The following is a 20,216-nucleotide window of genomic DNA, read 5'->3' on the forward strand; positions in this document are numbered from 1 at the left end:
ATTCAAGTCAGTCTTAGTCAACTAGCATTTAAAGAGCTCCTTGTTTTCCCTAAAGAGTTTTCAATTGTCCACATCAAGCACTCAAGAGTTCAACTGCATATATACTTTAAAATATGTACACAAGTGGAAGTAACATCAGCCTCGAGAACTGAGTAGCTGTACTGTGTGGCGTCGTGGTCTAGGCACTTCTTGGACAGCAACGTCTCACCTGCCGATGAAACACACCTGCGCAAGAAGATCAAGCAGCAGAAACTCAAATTGCGGCACCAGAACCTAAAGTTGCAGGGGCCTCAAATCTGACCGTCAGAAACTCAAAATGGAGATGTGTCTGAAGAAAAAATGAGAGGTAGAAAGGTTAAAAAATCAAAACACTCTATGAATGTGGGCTTATCAGAAGCTCAAAATGGAGACGTGTCTCAAGATGCAGTGGAAAATACAAAAGCTAAAAAAACTCCCCAGAAATCCACCATATTAACCAATGGAGAAGCAGCAATGCAGTCTCCCAATTCAGAATCAAAAGAGAAAAACAGAGAATGATGCTGGGACTGATACAAAAAAAGCAAAAACTGAAAACAGAAGAATCTGAAGAAGAAAGTGCTGAGACTCCTAAAGAAACAGAAAATAATGTGGAGAAGCCAGATAATGATGACAACATTGAGGTGCCCAGCCTACCCCTGGGACTGACAGGAACGTTTGAGGATACTTCATTTGCCTCTCTATGTAATCTTGTCAACCAAAACACTCTGAAGTTTAAAAAAAAAAAAAAAAGGGTTTTACACACATGACTGAAATTCAGCATAAAAGTATCAGACCACTTCTGGAAGGCAGGGATCTTCTAGCAGCTGCAAAAACAGGCAGTGGTAAAACCCTGGCTTTTCTCATCCCTGCAGTTGAACCCATTGTTACAATTCATGCCCAGGAATGCATCGGAAGTCCTTGTTCTCTCATCTACTAGAGAGCTAGCCATGTAAACTTTCGGTGTTCTTAAGGAGCTAATGACTCACCACGTGCACACCTATGGGTTGATAATGGGTGGCAGTAACAGATGTGCTGAAGCACAGAAACTTGCTAATGAGATTAACATCATTGTGGCCACACCACGCCGTCTGCTGTACCATATGCAGAATATCCCAGGGTTTATGTATAAAATCTGCAGTGTCTGGTTATTGATGAAGTCGATTGTATCTTGGATGTTGGGTTTGAAGAGGAATTAAAGCAAATATTTAAACTTTTGCCAACACATAGACACACTATGCTCTTTTTCTGCCACCCAAACTTGAAAAGTTGAAGGCCTGGCAAGGATTTCTCTGAAAAAGGACCATTTTATGTTAGTGTTGATGATGATAAAGCTAATGCAACAGTGGATGGTCTGGAGCAGAGAGATGTTGTTTGTCCTTCTGGAAAGAGATCCCTTCTGCTCTTTACACTCCTTAAGAAGAACTGAAAGCAGCAGCTCATGGTCTTCTTTTCATCTTGTATGTCCGTGAAATACCACTAAAACTTGCTGAACTACATTGATTTGCCCGTCTTGGCCATTCATGGAAAGTAAAAGCAAAATAAATGTACAACCACATTCTTCCAGTTCTGCAATGCAGATTTGGGAACCCTATTGTGTACGGATGTGGCAGCAAGAAGACTGGACATTCCTGAAGTCGAATGGATTGTTCACTATGACCATCTGGATGACACTAAGGAATATATTCATCATGTGGGTAGAACAGCCAGAGGCCTCAATGGAAGAACGCATGCCTTGACCATTTTGGGCCCAGAAGAATTTGGTTTTCTTCGCTACTTGAAACAATCCAAGGTTCCATTAAGTGAATTTGACTTTTCCTGGTCTAAAATTTCTGACATTCAGTCTCAGCTTGAGAAATTGATTGAAAAGAATTACTTTCTTTGTAAGTCAGCCCAGGAAGCATTCAAGTCATACATACGAGCCTATGATTCCCATTCTCTGAAACAGATCTTTAATGTAAATAACTTAAATTTGCTTCAAGTTGCTCTGTCCTTTGGTTTCAAGGTGCCTCCCTTTGTTGAACGTCAACGACAATGAAGGCAAGCAGAAAAAGCGAGGAGGTGGTGGTGGATTTGGCTACCAGAAAACCAAGAAAGTTGAGAAGTCCAAAATCTTCAAGAAAGTTGAGAAGTCCAAAATCTTTACACACATTAGCAAGAAATCATCTGACAGCAGGCAGTTCCCTCACTGAATACATGCCTTTCTTTTATCTTGAATAACTGTTCTAAAATGAATTTTTTCCCCTTGATTTAACAAGATTTTTGTAGCCTTTAGAATTTAAACTTATCTAACAAGAGTATAAATTGACTTGGGTTGCAAGCACTGAGTACTGTAACTTCTATCAAGTCTCTTTGTATTTTTGGGATATAAAACAGGCCTTAATTTTCTTGGTTGCCCAAGGGCAGAGCAAGAATATCTGGTCTTTCTTGTGATTATATAATATTTTAATTTTAAATATCCCTCCCTCATACACACAAATGTATGTTACTGTTTTAATGTAATTAAATTTTTGTACCTTTTAAAAAAATATGTACACAAGCACAGTGGCTTTCTCCAACTTACCTCTGCACAAGCAGTTAACTTTATGTATGTCTTGGTATGGGTTGAATTGGGTTCCCTAAAAAGATACGTTGAGATCTTGAACCCCAGTGCCTCAGAATGGGACCTAATCAGGGAAACAGAGTCTTTAGAGGTAATCAAGTTCAAGGGAGATCATTGAGGTGTCCTTGTATAAAGGGGACATTTGTAGACAGACACGCACATAGGGAGGATGCCCCATGAAGACTGGAGTTGTGCTGCCACAAGCCAAGGCACTACCAGAAGCTAAAAGAGAGACATGGAACAAGAGATGCTTTCCTCATGGTCCTCAGGAGGAACCAACCCCACCTATGCCTGATTTCGAACTTCTAGCCTCCACAACTATGAGACAAAAATTTCTGTTAACAGCCACCTACTGTGTCATAGTTTGTTATGGTACCCTAGCAAACTAATACATGTTGCTTTTCAAAGTAATGTAAAAATTAAAAACATTTTAATAAACTAAATGTTTTGACTAAAAGGCACAGATAGTCAGAAGAGATAAAAGCATTCTCAAATATGTTTTTTTAATAAGAAACCCACTTGAAATAAAAAGACAGATAGATATGGAAGAATATATATCATGCAAACAGTATGTACAAGAAAGCTGGAGTTGGCTTACTTTAACACCAGACAAAGCAGACTTAAGACAAAGTATTATCAAAGATAGAGGTGAGTAATAAAAAATGAGTATGCTGGCCGGGCGCGGTGGCTCAAGCTTGTAATCCCAGCACTTTGGGAGGCCGAGGCAGGCAGATCACAAGGTCAGGCGTTCAAGACCCGCCTGGCCAACATGGTGAAACCCGTCTCTACTAAAAAAATACAAAAAAAAAATTAGCCAGGCGTAGTGGCACTCGCTTGTAATCCCAGCTATTCAAGAGGCTGAGGCAGAAGAATTGCTCGAACCTGGGAGTCAGAGGTTGCAGTGAGCCGAGATCACACCACTGCACTCTAGCCTGGGCGACAGAGTGAGACTCTGTCTCAAAAAAAAAAAAAAAAAAAAAAAAAAAAGTATGCTTCAAGATAAAACACTGACAAAATTAAAGGGCAAGTTAATTCCACAATAATAATTGACGATTTTTTTTTTTTTTTTGCGACAGGGTTTTACTCTGTTGTCTAGATTAGAGAGAGGAGGCACAATCACAACACACACAGCCTGGACCTCCGGGACTCAAGCAATCCTCCCACCTTAGCCTCCTGAATAGCTGGGACTACAGGTGTGCACCACCTCACTTAGCTGATTTTTGTATTTTTTTGCGGAGACAGGGTTTCATTATGTTGCCCAGGCTGGTCTCAAACTCCTGGGGCTCAATGGATCCACCCACCTTAGCTTTCCAAAGTGCTGAGATTACAGGTGTGAGCCACTATGCCTGGCCAAAAGTTGAAGTTGTTTTTTTTTTTTTTAAAACACTGAGTCTCACTCTGTCACCCAGGCTGGAGTGCAGTGGCATGATCTCTAATGTAATTTACTACTACATTAGACATTCGAATGGGTATGAGGTGGTAAGTCATTGATACTTAGAGACCATCATTTCTTTTTTTTTCTTTTTCCTTCCGAGACAAAGTCCCGCTCTGTCACCCAGGCTGGAATGCAATGGCATGATCTTGGCTCAATGGCACGATCTTGGCTCACTGCAACCTTCACCTCCCGGGTTCAAGCAATTCTCCTGCCTCAGCCTCCCAAGTGGCTGGGACTACAGGTATGCACCATCACGCCTGGCTACTTTTTGTATTTTTAGTAGAGACGGAGTTTCACCATGTTGGCAAGTCTGGTCTTGAACTCCTGACCTCAGGTTATCCGCTTGCTTCAGTCTCCCAAAGTGCTGGGATTACAGGTGTGAGCCACCACGCCCAGCAATAGTTGAAGATTAATAACCCCTTTCTGCAATTTAGAACTGAACCACACACACACACACACACACACACACACACACACACACACAAACCATCAGTAAAGATATAAAAAATCTGCAGCCTGGGAAATATGGTAGAACCCATCTCTACAAAAAATACAAAAATTAGCCAGACATAGTGGCATGCACCTGTAGTGCCAGCTACTTGGGAGGCTGCGGTGAGAGGATTTCTTGACCCTGGGGAGTGGAGGTTACAGTGAGCCAAGATCAATCCACTGCACTCCCTGTCTCGAAAAATAAAAAAAAGATGTAAAGGGAAATCATCTTAACCAAACTGACATTTACAGCATAGAATATACAGTCTTTTCAAGTGCAAAGTGGTATGTTCACCAAGAAAGATCATATGCTAGGCCATAAGACAAATCTTAATAAATTTTAAAGGAATGAATGCACAGAGCATGTTCTCTCACCGAAACAGAAAAAGTAATAAAATATCAGGAAAGCCCTAAATATCTGTAAATTAAACAACACACTTCTTTTTTTTTTTTTTTTTTCAGAAAAATAACAAATTTTTATTAACGGCCTGACACAACCCTGTATTACTTTTTCCCTACATCTTTGGGGCTGTATATTCCATTTTCCTCTTCATATGTTAATGACTTTTTTTTTTTTTTTTGAGACGAGCTCTTGCTCTGTTATCCAGGCTGGAGTGCAGTAGCACGACTTTGGCTCACTGCAACCTCTGCCTCCTGGCATCAAGCAATTCTCCTGCCTCAGCCTCCAGAGTAGCTAAGACTACAGGTGCATGCCACCACACCCAGCTAATTTTTGTATTTTTTTAGTAGAGACAGGATTTCGCCATGTTGACCAGGCTGGTCTTGAACTCCTAAACTCAGGTGATCCACCCACCTCGGCCTCCCAAACTGCTGGATTACAGACATGAGCCACCATGCCTCTTCTGTTAATGATTTTTGTAATACTATCTTTTTTAGAGGGAATGGAAAGATAATTCAATCTTTCCCCTAGCACACATTCCTAGTTCTGAGTGTCCTAGGACACATGAACACACTTCTAAATAATAACCCATGGGCTGGTCAAATAAGGAATCAACAAAGGAAACTGGATATTTTTAACTGATATTAAAAATATGACAATATCAAAATTTGTGGGATGCACAAGCAGCACTTAGAGGAAAATATGTAGCTTTAAAGGATATGTTAGAAATGACGGTCTCCAGGCCAGGCGCGGTGGCTCACGCCTGTAATCCCAGCACTTTGGGAGGCCAAGGTGGGCGGATCACAAGGTCAGGAGTTCGAGACCGGCCTGACCAACATGGCGAAACCCCGTCTCTACTAAAAATACAAAATTTAGAAGGTCATGGTGGCGTGCACCTGTAATCCCAACTACTTGGGAGGTTGGGGCTGGAGAATCACTTGAACCCAGGAGGCAGAGGTTGCAGTGAGCCGAGATAGTGCCATTGTACTCCCGCCTGGGTGACAGAGTGAGACTTTATCTTGGGGGGAAAAAAAAAAAGAAATGATGGTCTTTAAATATCATGACTTACCACGTCATAACCATTCAAATGTCTAATAGTAAAAGAAAACAAAAACAAAATAACAAGTCTTGGCAAGGACGTGGAGAAATCAAAATCCTTGTGCACAGCTGGTGGGAATGTAAAATGGTGTCGCCACTGTAGAAAACAGTATAGTGGTTCCTCAAAAAATAAAAAATAGAAATCATCATATGATCCAGGAATTCCACTTCTGGGTAGATACTCAAAAGAAGTGAAAGCACGCACACACCAGTATTTGTACATTAATATTCAAAGCAGCATTATTCACAATAGCCAAAAGGTAGAAGCAACCCGAAAGTCCACGAGAGATGAATGAACTAATGAAATGTGGCATAAATACACAATGGAATATTATTCAGCCTTAAAAAGGAAGGAAATCCAGATATATGCTGCAACACAAATGAACCCTGAAGACATTATGCAAGTGAAATAAACCAATAATTAAGGAACAAATGCCATATGATTCCAATTACATGATGTAGTTACAGGACACTCAAATTCAGAGACAGAAAAATAGAAGGGTGGTTGCCTGGGGATGTGGGTAGAGAGGGATGGGGAGTTACTGTTTAATGAATACGGAGTTACACTGCTGAAAGATGAAGAGAGTTCTGAAAGATGGGTGGGGGTGATGGTTGTGTAATAATGTGAATGTACTAAATGCCACTGAACTGTACCCTTAAAAATGGTTATGATGGCAAATTTTATGTTACATGTATTTCACCCCCCTGCCCCCCACACACATATCAGTGGTCTATATGTCTACCTTAGCTAGAAGGAGAGCAAAGAAAACCCAAAATAAATAGACAAAACAAAGCACAGACATAAATTAAACAGACAAGCCATAGGAAAAATTAAAGCCAAAACTTGGTTCTCTGAAAAAAATAAGCAAAATTGATAAATCTTTAGCTAGACCAATTAAGAAAAAAATGAAGAGGAAAAAAGTGAAGGTGGGATAGCAGAAGGGAAACCTGTGAAAGAGATAGATATACAGAATAACCAGCATGGCAGGAGTTACTTCAGAAACCAAGGGTACAAGGTATTTCAAGGAGTAGTGATTGACAGTGTCAAATGCTGCTGACTGGTCAAATAAGATAGAAACCAAAGTCTATTTGATTTAGCCACAAAGGAGTCACTGATGACCTTATAATAGCACATAAGAAAAAAGCAGAAGAGTTAGAAAATTGCCATAGAAAAGGAAAGAGTATACAGACATGAGGCAGTGAAAACCGTGAGTAAAGACAATTCATCATAAAGTCGCTAGGTTCTAAAAACACAGCAAGGGGGTTAGCTGGACAGAAATAAGGGGTCAAGAGAGTATACTGATTTTTTACAGAATGGACAAGCTAGAACATATTTTTTTCCTTTGTTTTTCTCTCAGATTTTTTTTTTTTTACAGTAAAATATAAAGAGAATGTTTTGATTTTTGTCGGAAAAGACACAGAAAAGAGGGAAAGGTTAAAGACACAGGAAGCGGGTGATAACAGACGGTACGAGGTCCCTAGATAGGTAGAAGGAAATGGGATTCAGAGGATGAGTGAAAGGACTGGCCTTAAACAAGAGGAGGCCCAGGCTGGGGACATGGGGAGAGGAAAGAAAGAGTACAGTTACAGTTAAGTTTACTGCTGGGGTGGTGAGAAGTAGCTAGAGTTCTTGTCTGGCTTTGGCTTTACTCCTCTTTCAAGTTATAAGAAGAGGTAGACTCCTGAGAGAAGAGATGAGGAAGTAGAATTGTTAAGACAATGAAACATAAAAAATAACACGTGGAGGCCAGGTATCCTGGCTCATGCCTTTAATCCCACCACTTTGGGAGGCCAAGGCAAGCACATCACGTGAGCTTAGGAGTTCAAGACCAGCCTGGGCAACATGGTGAGACTCCGTATCTACAAAAAATATAATAATCCGCTGCATATGGTGGTGTGCATCTGTCGTCCCAGCTACTTGGGAGGCTGAGGTGGGAAGGTGGCTTGAGCCCAGGAGGCAGAGGCTGCAGGGAGCAGAGATTGTGCCACTGCACTCCAGCCTGGGCGATGGAGCCAGATTCTGTCTCAAATAAATAAATAAATAAATGTGGAGAAAAAAATAAACCAGAAGGATGTCTGATAAGAGGCACTGAAGATCCAACTGCTTTGAACCATTTTGTACTAAAAGTAATAACAATAGGTAAGGTGCCGGGGCTCATGCCTGTGATTTCAGCACTGAGTTGGGCAGGCTGCTTGAGCCCAGGAGTTTGAGACCAGCCAAGGCAACATGGCAAAACCCCATCTCTAGTACAAAAATTAGATAGGAGTGGTGGAGTGCACCTGTAGTCTCAGCTACTCAGGAGGCTAAGTTGGGAGGATCTCTTGAACCCAGTGAGCCCAGGAGATGGAGGCCATAATGAGCCATGATCACACCACTGCACTGCAGCTTAGGCGACAGAGGGAGACCCTGTCTCAAAAAAAAAAAGTAACAATAATCATTAGCTTATAGTTAATACTTACATGGTACCCAGTACATGCTAAGTCTTGTTCTAAGTACCTTTTACATATTATGTAACAATTTTCACATAACCTTTTGTGATAGCTATCACCAGGTATCTTCATTTTACCAATGAAGAAAAGGCAGCATAGACAAGTTAAGGAATTAGCCACACAACAGGTAACAGAGTCAAGATTTGAACCCAACTAGCATGCTAATTGGTGCTCCTTACACTATGCTATACTGCCTCTCAAAGTAAAGCTAGGTAAAACTAGTGGCGGAAAGTAGAAAGAAGGAAAAAACAGTAAATACCAAGTGGACCCAAAGACAAAGAGAAGCAGTGATTCCTGTAAATAAAAATAATTCTCTTGGAAGAATGGCTTAGTTTTATACAGCATGTGAAGTGCACCAAAGATAAAAGAAACCGTCTTGATTCAGTAATGGAAAGCCACAAAAAGGCAATGAGCAGTGGGAAGGTCCAAAGCAGGAAGTAAGAAAAGCAAAGAGCCAAAGAAAAAGTAAAACCCAGGAAAAATGGAAGAAGGAGAAAAAGTTGTAAGTAGAAGAAACACATACACACATCAGTAACCATCATCAGTAAAAAAGTGAAACGAGGGCCGGGGTGATGGCTCACGCCTATAATCCCAACACTTTAGGAGGTCAAGGTGGGTAGATCACCTGAGGTCAGAAGTTCGAGATCAGCCTGCCTAAAATGGTGAAACCCCCCTCTCTACTTAAAAAATACAAAAATTTGCTGGGCGTGGTGGTGCACGCCTGTAATCCCAGCTACTCAGGAGGCTGAGGCAGGAGAATCTCTTGAACCAGGACAGTGCAGGTTGCAGGGAGCCAAGATTGCACTGTTGTACTCCAGCCTGGGCGATCAGAGTGAAATTTCACCACACACACCCACATACACACACACAAAAGTGAAATTAAAGCAAAATAAGTAAATCTAAGTCCCTGAAAAACTTATTCTTTATTTTCTTATCAACGAGCACGATTATTTAATAAAATATACTACTGGATATGCTTGCCCGCCAAGAAAAGGCAAGGATCAGATACCCAACAGGTTAAGATCTGAATAAAAGAAAATAATTTTTAAAAGGAATCATCTAAAGTTGTTTCAGAAGCTAGAGGGTAGTAGTTCCACAAAAACTAGATTCCAGAGACTCACAGTCTTAGTTACATGTTGCCAAGATGTTTGTAGTTACGCTGAGTGCGTGAAAAACTATCAAAACCAAATCAACAGCCAATCACTTCAGCATTAAAAAATACACACCAAGGCTGGGCACTGTGGCTCACGCATGTAATCTCAGCACTTTGGGAAGCCGAGACGGGAGGATCACCTGAGGTTGGGAGTTCGAGACCAGTCTGACCAACATGGAGAAACCCTGTCTCTATTAAAAATACAAAATTAGCCAGGCGTGGTGGTGCATGCCTATAATCCCAGCTACTCAGGAGGCTGAGGCAGGAGAATCGTTTGAAGCCGGGAGGCGGAGGTTGTGGTGAGCCAAGATGGCGCCACTGCACTCCAGCCTGGGCAACAAGAGCAATACTCCGTCTCAAAACAAAACAAAAAATATCATTTAATACCTGTAGAAGGGTAGCAATATCCTGAAGTAACAGAATACCAAAATTGTAAAAAGACCAGGTATCAAACATCTGTAATTTTAAGTTTTTTTTTTTTAAGCTATATAAGAAAAGTATTAAAAGGGAAGAATGTTCAATGTGGAGACATGAAGGATGTTATTCTGTAAGAGTGAGACATTAATAAGCTTCACCCACCCATTTCACTCTTGCAAGACAGAGTAATCAACATGAAATAACATGATAACACAAGTCAGTGATTTACTCCGGGGTAAGTTATGTAACAATGTGCCAGCCGATATCAACGTTGTAACTAATAATATTAGTGAAAAAATTAACACTCAATGTGGCCTTCAAGAAGTATAATACAAATCCAATGTATTTTTAAAAGACACACATACAATCACTATTTTAAATCCTATGGCTTGGAATATTTCTAGCTCATTGATTAAAATGGGGTGAAGTATTTCTAACATAAAGAACAAAGAAAAACTAATGTAACTTTAAGCTTAACAGGAGATAAATTTTAAACAATTATTCTGAAGTACCAAGAACGATCTGTTACAGTTGTGAATGTGGTAGCACTTAAAAAGCAAAAACACCCCATAACGCCTATATAAAGAGTATATTCAATAGGAGTTACAGAATGTCAGGAAACCACAGGCAGAAATTTGATATATGAAATATTTATAAGAGTATTAAAAAATCATATTGGAAGGAGCTTAATTAGAAGCCTCCTAAGTAAAGAGGAAACCCTCTTTACAACAGTCTTTAATGCTTGACCATTTTCAGTGGTAACAGACTAGGAAGAATTAATAAATTTTTCAGAGGATCGTTGTACCCAGACATGGAGGATACAGCATGCTACTGGTTTTTATACAGCTGCCAATACTGCTTTATAATAAGAATATACATATATTTTTTCCTTTTTTTAAAAAAATATTGATTTTTCCAGTGCTCTACACATTCAGAGAAACTTCTCTAGTAACAAACTACAGAAATGATCCCTGAAAGTCTAGTCCTAAGAACATATTTTTAATCAGTAACATTTTATTATGAAAACTTTCAGATTCAGAAAAATTTAAAGAATTTTATACCAAGCTGCAAAGGAGGAAGTCAAAACTGTTGCTGTTTGCTAATGATATGAACATACACCTAGAAAACCCTAAAGACTCATTTGAAAAGCTCCTAGATCTGATAAATGAATTCAGTAAAGTTTCACGATACAAAATTAATGTACACAAATCAGTGGCCCTGCTATACACCAATGATGACCAAACTGAGAATCAAATCAAGAACACAATCCCTTTTACAACAGCTGCCAAAGAAAAATTACAATACTTAGGAATATATCTAACCAACGAGGTGAAAGATCTCTACAAGGAAGACTACAAAACACTGTTGAAACAAATCATCAATGACGCAAACAAATGGAAACTCATGGATGGGTAGAATCAATATGGTGACAATAACCTTACTGCTAAACACAATCTACAGATTTAAAGCAATTCATATCAAAATACCATCACCATTTTACACAACTAGAAAAAAAAATCTAAAATTCATATGGAACCAAAAATGAGCCTACATAGTCAAAGCAAGACTAAGCAAAAAGAACAAATCTGGAGGAATGCCATTACCTGACTTCAAACTACACTACAAGGCTATAGTTACCAAAACAGCACAGTACTGGTATAAAAACAGGCATGTAGACTGATGGAACAGAATAGAGAACCCAAAAATAAAGCCCAATGCTTACAGCCAACTGGTCTTTGACAAAGCAAACAAAAACATAAAGTGGAGAAAGGACACCCTATTCAACAAATAGTACTGGGATAATTGGCAAGCCACATGCAGAAGAATGAAACTAGATCTTCATCTCTCAGCTTATATAAAAATCAACCCAAGGTGGATCAAAGACTTAAATCTAAGGCCTGAAATCCTAAAAATTCTTAAAGATAACAATAGAAAAACTCTTCTAGACATTAGCTTAGGCAAAGAATTCATGACCAAGAAACCAAAAGTGAATGCAACAAAAATAAATAAATGAGACCTAATTAAACTAAAAAGTTTCTAAACAGCAAAAGAAATAATCAGCAAACAGACAACCCAAAGTGGTAGAAAATTTTTGCAAACGATGCATCCAACAAAGGACTAATATCCAGAATCTACAAGGAATACAAACAAACCAGCAAAACAACAACAACAACAAAACAAACAAAAAAACCCCACCAATCCCATCAAAAAGTGTGTAAAAAAAAACATGAATAGACAATACTCAAATGATATAAAAACAGCCAACAAATACATGAAAAAATGTTTAACATCTCTATCAGGAAAATGCAAATTAAAACCACAATGAGATAGATACTACCTTACTCCTGTAAGAATGGCTATAATTTGAAAATAAAAAAATAATAAATATTGGCATGACTGCAGTGAAAAGGGAACACTTACACACTGCTGGTGGAAATGTGAACAAGTATAGCCACTATGAAAAACAGTATGGAGATTCCTGTAAGAACAAAAGTAGGCCGGGTGCGATGGTTCACGCTTGTAATCCTAATACTTTGGGAAGCTGAGGCGGGAGCATCACCTGAGGTTGGGAGTTTGAGACCAGCCTGATCAACATGGAAAAAACCCCATTTCTCTTAAAAATACAAAATTAGCCGGCGTGGTGGTGCATGCCTGTAATCCCAGCTACTTGGGAGGCTGAGGCAGAGAACTGCTTGAACCCAGGAGGCAGAGGTTGCAGTGAGCCAAGATTGTGCCACTGCACTTCAGCCTGGACAACAAGAATGAAACTCCACCTCAAAAAAAAAAAAAAAAAAAACTGAAAGTAGAATCACCATTTGATCCAGCAATCCCACTACTGGGTATCTACTCAAAAGAAAATAAGTCATATGAAAAAGACATAAGTACACAGGTTTATAGCAGCACAATTCACAATTGCAAAAATATGGCCCATCAACCAACGAGCAGATAAAGAAAATGTGGTTTACACCATGAAAACGGAATGAAATAGTGGCCTTTGCAGCAACTTGGATAGAGTTGTAGGCCATTATTCTAAGTGAAGTAACGCAGGAATGGAAAACCAAATGTTGTATGCTCTCACTTATAAGTGGGAGCTAAGCTACAAGGATGCAAAAGCATATGCACTCTGGGGACTTGGAGGGAAGGGTGGAAGTGGGGTGAGGGATTCAAGACTACACATAGTGCACAGTGGACACTGCTCAGGTGACAGGTACACCAAAATCTCAGAAATCACCACTAAACAACTTATCCATATAGCCAAAAACCACCTGTTCCCCCAAAACTATCAAAATTAAAAAAAAAAAAAATCAAAGAAGCAAAAAAAAAAAAAAAATATATAGTTGAATACCTGAATAGCCATACCTAGATCCTACCATTAACATTCTACTGTAACTGTTTTATCACATACCTATCCATTCATCAATCCATCTTGATTTTTGATACTATACTTTTAAAATGCCTTTTGAAAAGTGGTATCTAAATGCAGTTTCTGAAGCAAGGGGTCAGAAACTCCCACATCTATTAGAAAGGAAAATGATATACAATCATGCGTGGCATGTGTCCCTCAATGATAGACCACAAATACCACAAGAGTCCCATATTATAACACCATATTATTGTTTTTTTTTTGAGACAGAGTCTCGTTCTGTCACCCAGGCTGGAGTGCAGTTGTGTGATCTCGGCTCACTGCAACCTCCACCTCCCAGGTTCAAGCAATACTCCTGTCTTGGCCTCCCGAGTAGCTGGGATTACAGGTGCATGCCACCACACTTGGCTAATTTTCGTATTTTTAGTAGAGACGGGGTTTCACTATATTGGTCAGGCTGGTCTTGAGCTCCTGACCTTAGGTGATCCACTTGCCTCAGCCTCCCCAAGTGCTGGGATTACAGGCATGAGCCACCGCGCCCAACCCTGTAATACCATTTTTTTACCGCACCTTTTCTAGGTTTAGATATGCTTAGATAAACGTATACTTTCCACTGTGTTACAAAAGCCTACAGCATTCAGTACCGTAACATGCTGTACAGATATGTGGCCTAGGAGCAACAGGCTATACCATATAACCTAGATATAGAGTAGGCCATACCATCAAATTTTGTCTAAGTACACTTAATGAAGTTCATACAATGACACAATCGCCTAATGACACATTTTTCAGAACATACCTCCATTGTAATCTTTGAGGTTGTTACAGCATCTGTCCTGTAGTTCCCTATTCATGGTGATGGAAAATATATTCAATTTTTATGACTTGTTACATTTAGTTGTGAGGTGGAGCAAAGCAGCTAAGTGCTAACTCTAAACAGCCTTGAGTTTGAAACCCGGGCCGGCCACTTATTGTGACACTCTAGGCAAGTCATTTAATGCTTCTAGGTATCAGTTTCCTTACTGCAAAATAAGATACGAGTAGCAATGTCAAAGGGTTAATGTGAGATTTAAATAAGATAACGTATAAAATGTTCAGCACAGCTGGCATACAGAAAGGGCATAACAAATGTTAGCATTATTATCAACACTGTATTAATTCATTCAGCTTACACAACAGGTTCTAGCTGCTACATGGCTACACACACCCATGCAACTGTTTGTAGTATTCTTTTTCATCACCGTATGTGTTCTAAGAACCTTGGGTAGTGTATGTATTTTACTGAGATTAAAGACAGAATGAGGGTGAATGGGTCCAAGTGCAAGCATTCTCCATCTTCCCACTCCGCTCCCTAATGGAACTAGATGTTCACTCTATTATTGCAAGCAGTGATTGTGGAGTCTTAATAAGGGAAAAGAAGTCAGGCTGGTGGGAAAAGGGCACAGCAAAAAGAAAAAGCAGATAAGGTATAAGTCTGCCTTTCTTCGTGGTCCAAGACACACAGCCCTCCTGCACAAATAACTCACAAGTTTTCTGCACTCAACTTATCACCAGACTCTTGGCTGACAGAAAAATGCAAGTTAGCTCACTGCAACCTTGGCCTTATCAGTACTGCACATAGCCCTCTCTGCAGCACATAGCAGAAGCATCATCCTATAAAATCCCCAGCAAGCCACTGTCTCCTGGCAGTCAGCTTCCCTCTTGCTGATCTGCCCGTTGCACCCTTGCAACCAACCTACTTTCATACTTTCTTTAATAAATCTGCCCTTCTTTACCTACAATTGCCTTGGTAAATTCCTTTACCGCCTGTAACACCAGTCCCAGCTAGTGTGACCTATGACAGTGAGGATGAACACAGGAAAACACACTACAGGCACAGTTTTGCTTTTCAGCACTTGGTTGACAGGAGGCTGATAAATTGCCTAATTGTGCTCTGCTTACTTTACATCTAAAGTAAGCAGAACACTGCTCCCTCTTAAAACTTCATTTGAGATCATGTAATCACGAATTTCTATCAAATTCGGTCCAACCCAAACAAAATGTGTTATCTCCACTGATCACACATCCAAATGCCTTTTTATCTGTACAAAGCATATTTATTCCAGTTTTGTCGTAGATGGAGTCGGCTGGATGCAGTGGCTCACGTCTGTAATCCCAGCACTTCAGGAGGCCAACGCAGGGGAATCATTGAGGTCAGGAGCTCGAGACCAACCTGGGCAACATGGTGAAACCCCATCTCTACTAATACAAAAATTAGCTGGGCATGGTGGTACACGCCTGTAATCCCAGCTACTAGGGAGGCTGAGGCAGGAGAATCGCTTGAACCCAGGGGACAGCGGTGCACTGCAGTGAGCCGAGATCGAGCCACTGCATTCCAGCCTGGGCAACAGAGGGAGACTGCATCTCAAAAACAAACAAACAAACAAAAAACGTTAAAAAACTAGATGGACTCATAAAACCTCTACCAACTACATGCCTCTTTAAAGACATGATTTAAGTAAAAGCTACAGTTCTACTTTTATGAAATTTTTATTTAAAACTATGGTATCTAGGCCTATGGCTATAGGCTTATGCATGTAATCTTAGCGCTTTGGGAGGCCAAGGCAGCAGGATCATTTGAGCTCAGGAGTTTGAGACATCAGCCTGGACAATATAGTGAGAAATCATCTCTATTTAAAAAACAAAAACAGCCGGACACAGTGGTGTGTGTCTGTAGTCCCAGCTACCCAAGAGGCTGAGGCAGAAAGATCGCTTGAGCCCAGAAGTTCTGGGCTGTAGTATCCTATGCCGATTGGGTGTCTGCACTAAATTAGGAATCAACATGGTGACCTCCTGGAAGTGAGGGACCACCAGGTTGCCTAATGAGGAGAGAACTGGCCCAGGTCAGAAACAGAGCAGGTCAAAACTCCCATGCTTATCAGTAGTAGCACTGAGTCTGTGAATAGCCACTGCACTCCAACTTGGGCAACACAGTGAGACCCCTGTTTCTTAAAAAAAAAAAAAAAAAAGTAAGCATGGAATCCACTTCTCTGCTAACTTCTAAACCTTAGTCTTAGTTCTTTCTCTTTGCCAGAGGAAGCAGGATCTAATTTTAAAATTTAAAAGTACTTCTATGTGGCTTCACATAACATACTTTGTCTTACTGTTAATTCTTCTGAGCTTGATATGAGAATGTAGTAGATATTAAAAGGAGGATGGTAAAGGTAAACAATACTTCATCTTTAAAAAGTAATTTTAATGAGGTTTATCCAAGTACAGTTTTTTTTTGTTTTGTTTTGTTTTGCTTTTGAGACAGTCCTGCTTTGTCACCCAGGCTGGAGTGCTGTGGCGCAATTTCGGCTCACTGCAACCTCTGCCTCCCCGGTTCAAGCAATTCTCCTGCCTTAGTCTCCCAAGTAGCTGAGACTACAGGCATGTGCCACCATGTCCGGCTAATCCAACTATCGTTTTTTCTGTTGTTGTTATTTTTTTTGAGATGGAGTCTTGCTCTGTCGCCCAGGCTGGAGTGCAGTGGCGCAGTCCCGGCTCACTGCCAGCTCCGCCTCCCAGGTTCACACCATTCTCCTGCCTCAGCCTCCCGAGTAGCTGGGACTACAGGTGCCCAGCACCACACCCGGTTAATTTTTTGTATTTTTAGTAGAGACGGGGTTTCACCGTGTTAGCCAGGATGGTTTCGATCCCCTGACCTCGTGATCCGCCCGCCTCGGCCTCCCAAAGTGCTGGGATTATAGGCGTGAGCTACCATGCCCGGCCTAATCCAAATATAGTTTTAAAACATTATTTTGACATCTATACTATTTATATACTTTACATATTCAAAAATAAAATCCTAAGTAAAAACTGAAACCTATGAACCATATCAAATTGGTAGCATAACCAAAGTATTTCAAGTGACACAGTACTCATTATACATTCTTCACGCGATATAGTCTAAATATGAAAATAAATGCAAAGAAATCTTAAACTTTATGAAGCTTATTGATATTAGTAATACCAGCACTATAATTTTAAAATGATTTTATGCATACAGTGGGAGAAAGCAAATAGGTTTATTAATTTTTTTTTTTTTTGAGACAGGGTCTCACTTGTCATCCAGGCTGAAGTGCAGTGGGGCACGAACATGGCTCACTGCAGCCTCAACCTCCTGGGCTCAAGCAATCCACCTGCTTCAGCCTCCTGAACAACTGGGAACAAAGGCGCACACCACCATGCCCGGCTCATTTTTTTATTTTTTATAGAGATGGGGTCTCATCATGTTGCCCAGACTGGCCTTGAACTCCTGGGCTCAAGCAATCCTTCCGCCTTGGCCTTTCAAAGTCCTGGGATTATAGGCATGAGCCATCATGCTTGGCCAGCTTATTAACTGAATTAAATACCAAGATTTTCATTTAAGACGAGACAAACATAGAGTCAAGGAAGAAAAAGTCTGCTTGCTAAATAGGAACTGGGATATCACTCTGAACTCATGAGTAAACAAGCAAAAAACTTTTTCTTAGTTCTCTCCTCTCAAAGCACCTAGAAGCAAAGATACTGCAGCAGCAATGAATATGAAAAACATCCAAAACTTGGTTTCTATATATGATTTCTCACTAAAAAGAACCTCGACTCCTTGGATAAACAGCCCTTTTCAGAGGTGAGCAAAGAAAGGATAAGATAAACCCTGGAGTAACTTGTGTCAGAAAGCACTCCAAGGTTAACGGGGCGCAGGGGTGTCAAACACACAAGAGTCTACTTGAAATGGATCCTACTGACCAAATCTGGGACAATTTGGTCATTAAAAAGAAAAACGACTGTAACTGGTTACAAAACAAGGAATAAATTAAAATCCATCAGAGAACGAAGTGGTATCATTCACCCTTCCCCCAAAAAACATCTTAATATGCCATCATTGGGGGTGGCTATTTCTCCAGCTCTTTACTCTGAATATTGAAAAGTAAAGAGATTAAATGTAGCATTTAATTTGCATTTTGGGGAAGAACAATAGTTTATTTACCTGCACTTAATGAAGGAAATCTTCTTCCTTAGAGAGAACCTCCAATAAAACAACTAATTTAAGCAGAAGTCATCATGGGTGCTAAGCAAAAGGTTGTCAGAACCTGGGTACTTGCTTAGTGTCCCAGTATTACCCCAAGATTACATGTTAATCACAAGCTGGCAAACCACACCTTTACAACAGATCAGCAGTCAGGACTTTCATCAAATGGTCACATTTAGCATCATTAATAGTGTGGGAATCTGACATTATGTGCCTCCTATATTATGCAATAAGAGGTACATAGCATCACCCATCAAATATTTTTGCCAAAGGAAGTTTTACTTTAAGCTAATTAAGCCTTCCTTTACACCTAACTTCCAGTTAATAGGAAATTCGGGGAGAAAGAGGAATAAATGAAATGACATTAGGAGGGCACAAATCCAGAATGTGGGTATATTTCACAAGACAACTGGTTTGGTCAATTAGGTGTCAGAAAAAAAGGAGGGAGGGAACATTCATCCTATTCAATTTCCCCTGCAAAAAGGAGAGGGGATGGATACTCTTCATTTTACAAAAAAGACTAAAGACTTAATCACCAAATGGAATGAATGCATGAATCTTGACTGACTACAGCTGGGGGCGGAACCCTCAAAGACACTTTGGAACAACTGAGGAATTTTGAAGATGGAGTTGTTAATTTTAATAGGCATTAATAATGATACAGGGGTTAGTAGGAGAATGTCCCTATTTTGAGGAAACACCTGCTGAAACATTTAAGGATTACAGTGTTTGCAGCTTACTTTCAAATAATCACACACATACAGAGAAAGACGGGAAACAATATGGCAAAAATGCGAATCACTGAATTGGTTATTCATTGCATTGATTAGCATTTTTATTCATTGCATGAATAACCGATCACAGCTGTATAGAACCAACCTCTGTAAGAATAAAATTTTTCATAACAAAGTTAATAAAATTGTATTTCCATTGAGAAGTACGGTGGAAAGTACACGAAAGTACACCTACACCGGAATTCTATCTGGGTTGAAATCTAAACTATCTTACTAGTTGTGTGTCCTTAAGGCAATTAAGGCAAGTTATAATTCTTCGTATCACTGAGTTTGTCACTTCTATAAAATTCAAGTAATAATATCTGCATCATTAGGTTGTTCTGAGAATTAATTACAAATGCAAAAATGCCAAGCAGTACTGCACAAAATAAATAAATCTGGTTTTCATAATCAATATATTACTAATAATCCCAAAATACAAAACTACAGTACAACATTCATTATATTCACATTCTATGAGAAGGGGAAACTACATTAGGTAAAATTATTATTAATCCACTGACAGTCCCAGTGAAGTAATGGGGGAAATGAAGATTTATACAGTATTTTTTAAACCCAAGAATTCCAACTGAACACCTAGAGAAAAGGAAATCAAAATTGTGCAGCTTGCTTCCGGTATTAGCCGATCTCCAAATAAAACACTAAGAAAATAAGTGGAAGTTACAGAGAATTTCTTCCTGACTTCAAGACATTATCTACTTACATGCTAAAAAAGAAATTAAGTTTTTGTCTTCATTTCTGTAAGTTCCAAAAAAAGCACACAATTACGGGGTTTTATTCTAAATTCTGCTTGGATTCACAGAACTCACATGGACGCAATTTCCTTTAATCAGTTCTAACGTCCTGTCATTTCTCGAGGTAACCCCTTTTTCTGATTAGGCCAGCAATAAAACGACTAGATGCAGAGTGATCCTCAGGAAGGAA

The 20,216-nt window shown here is 39.8% G+C and overlaps 1 protein-coding gene and 2 pseudogenes across 12 annotated transcripts in view; 1 reads left to right on the forward strand and 2 right to left on the reverse strand.

Moving 5' to 3' along the window:
• Window positions 1-20,216, reverse strand: part of ZBTB44 (zinc finger and BTB domain containing 44) — a 78,213-nt gene that overhangs the window by 56,628 nt on the left and 1,369 nt on the right. The window lies entirely within an intron of this gene.
• On the forward strand, window positions 361-2,207 carry LOC111522105 (annotated as a pseudogene). The gene has a single exon (XR_002725162.2). The product of XR_002725162.2 is annotated as an ATP-dependent RNA helicase DDX18 pseudogene (transcript).
• On the reverse strand, window positions 11,009-11,086 carry LOC111522121 (annotated as a pseudogene).

This window comes from Piliocolobus tephrosceles, chromosome 13, assembly GCF_002776525.5.
Source record: "Piliocolobus tephrosceles isolate RC106 chromosome 13, ASM277652v3, whole genome shotgun sequence".
NCBI classification, from domain to species: Eukaryota; Metazoa; Chordata; class Mammalia; order Primates; family Cercopithecidae; genus Piliocolobus; species Piliocolobus tephrosceles.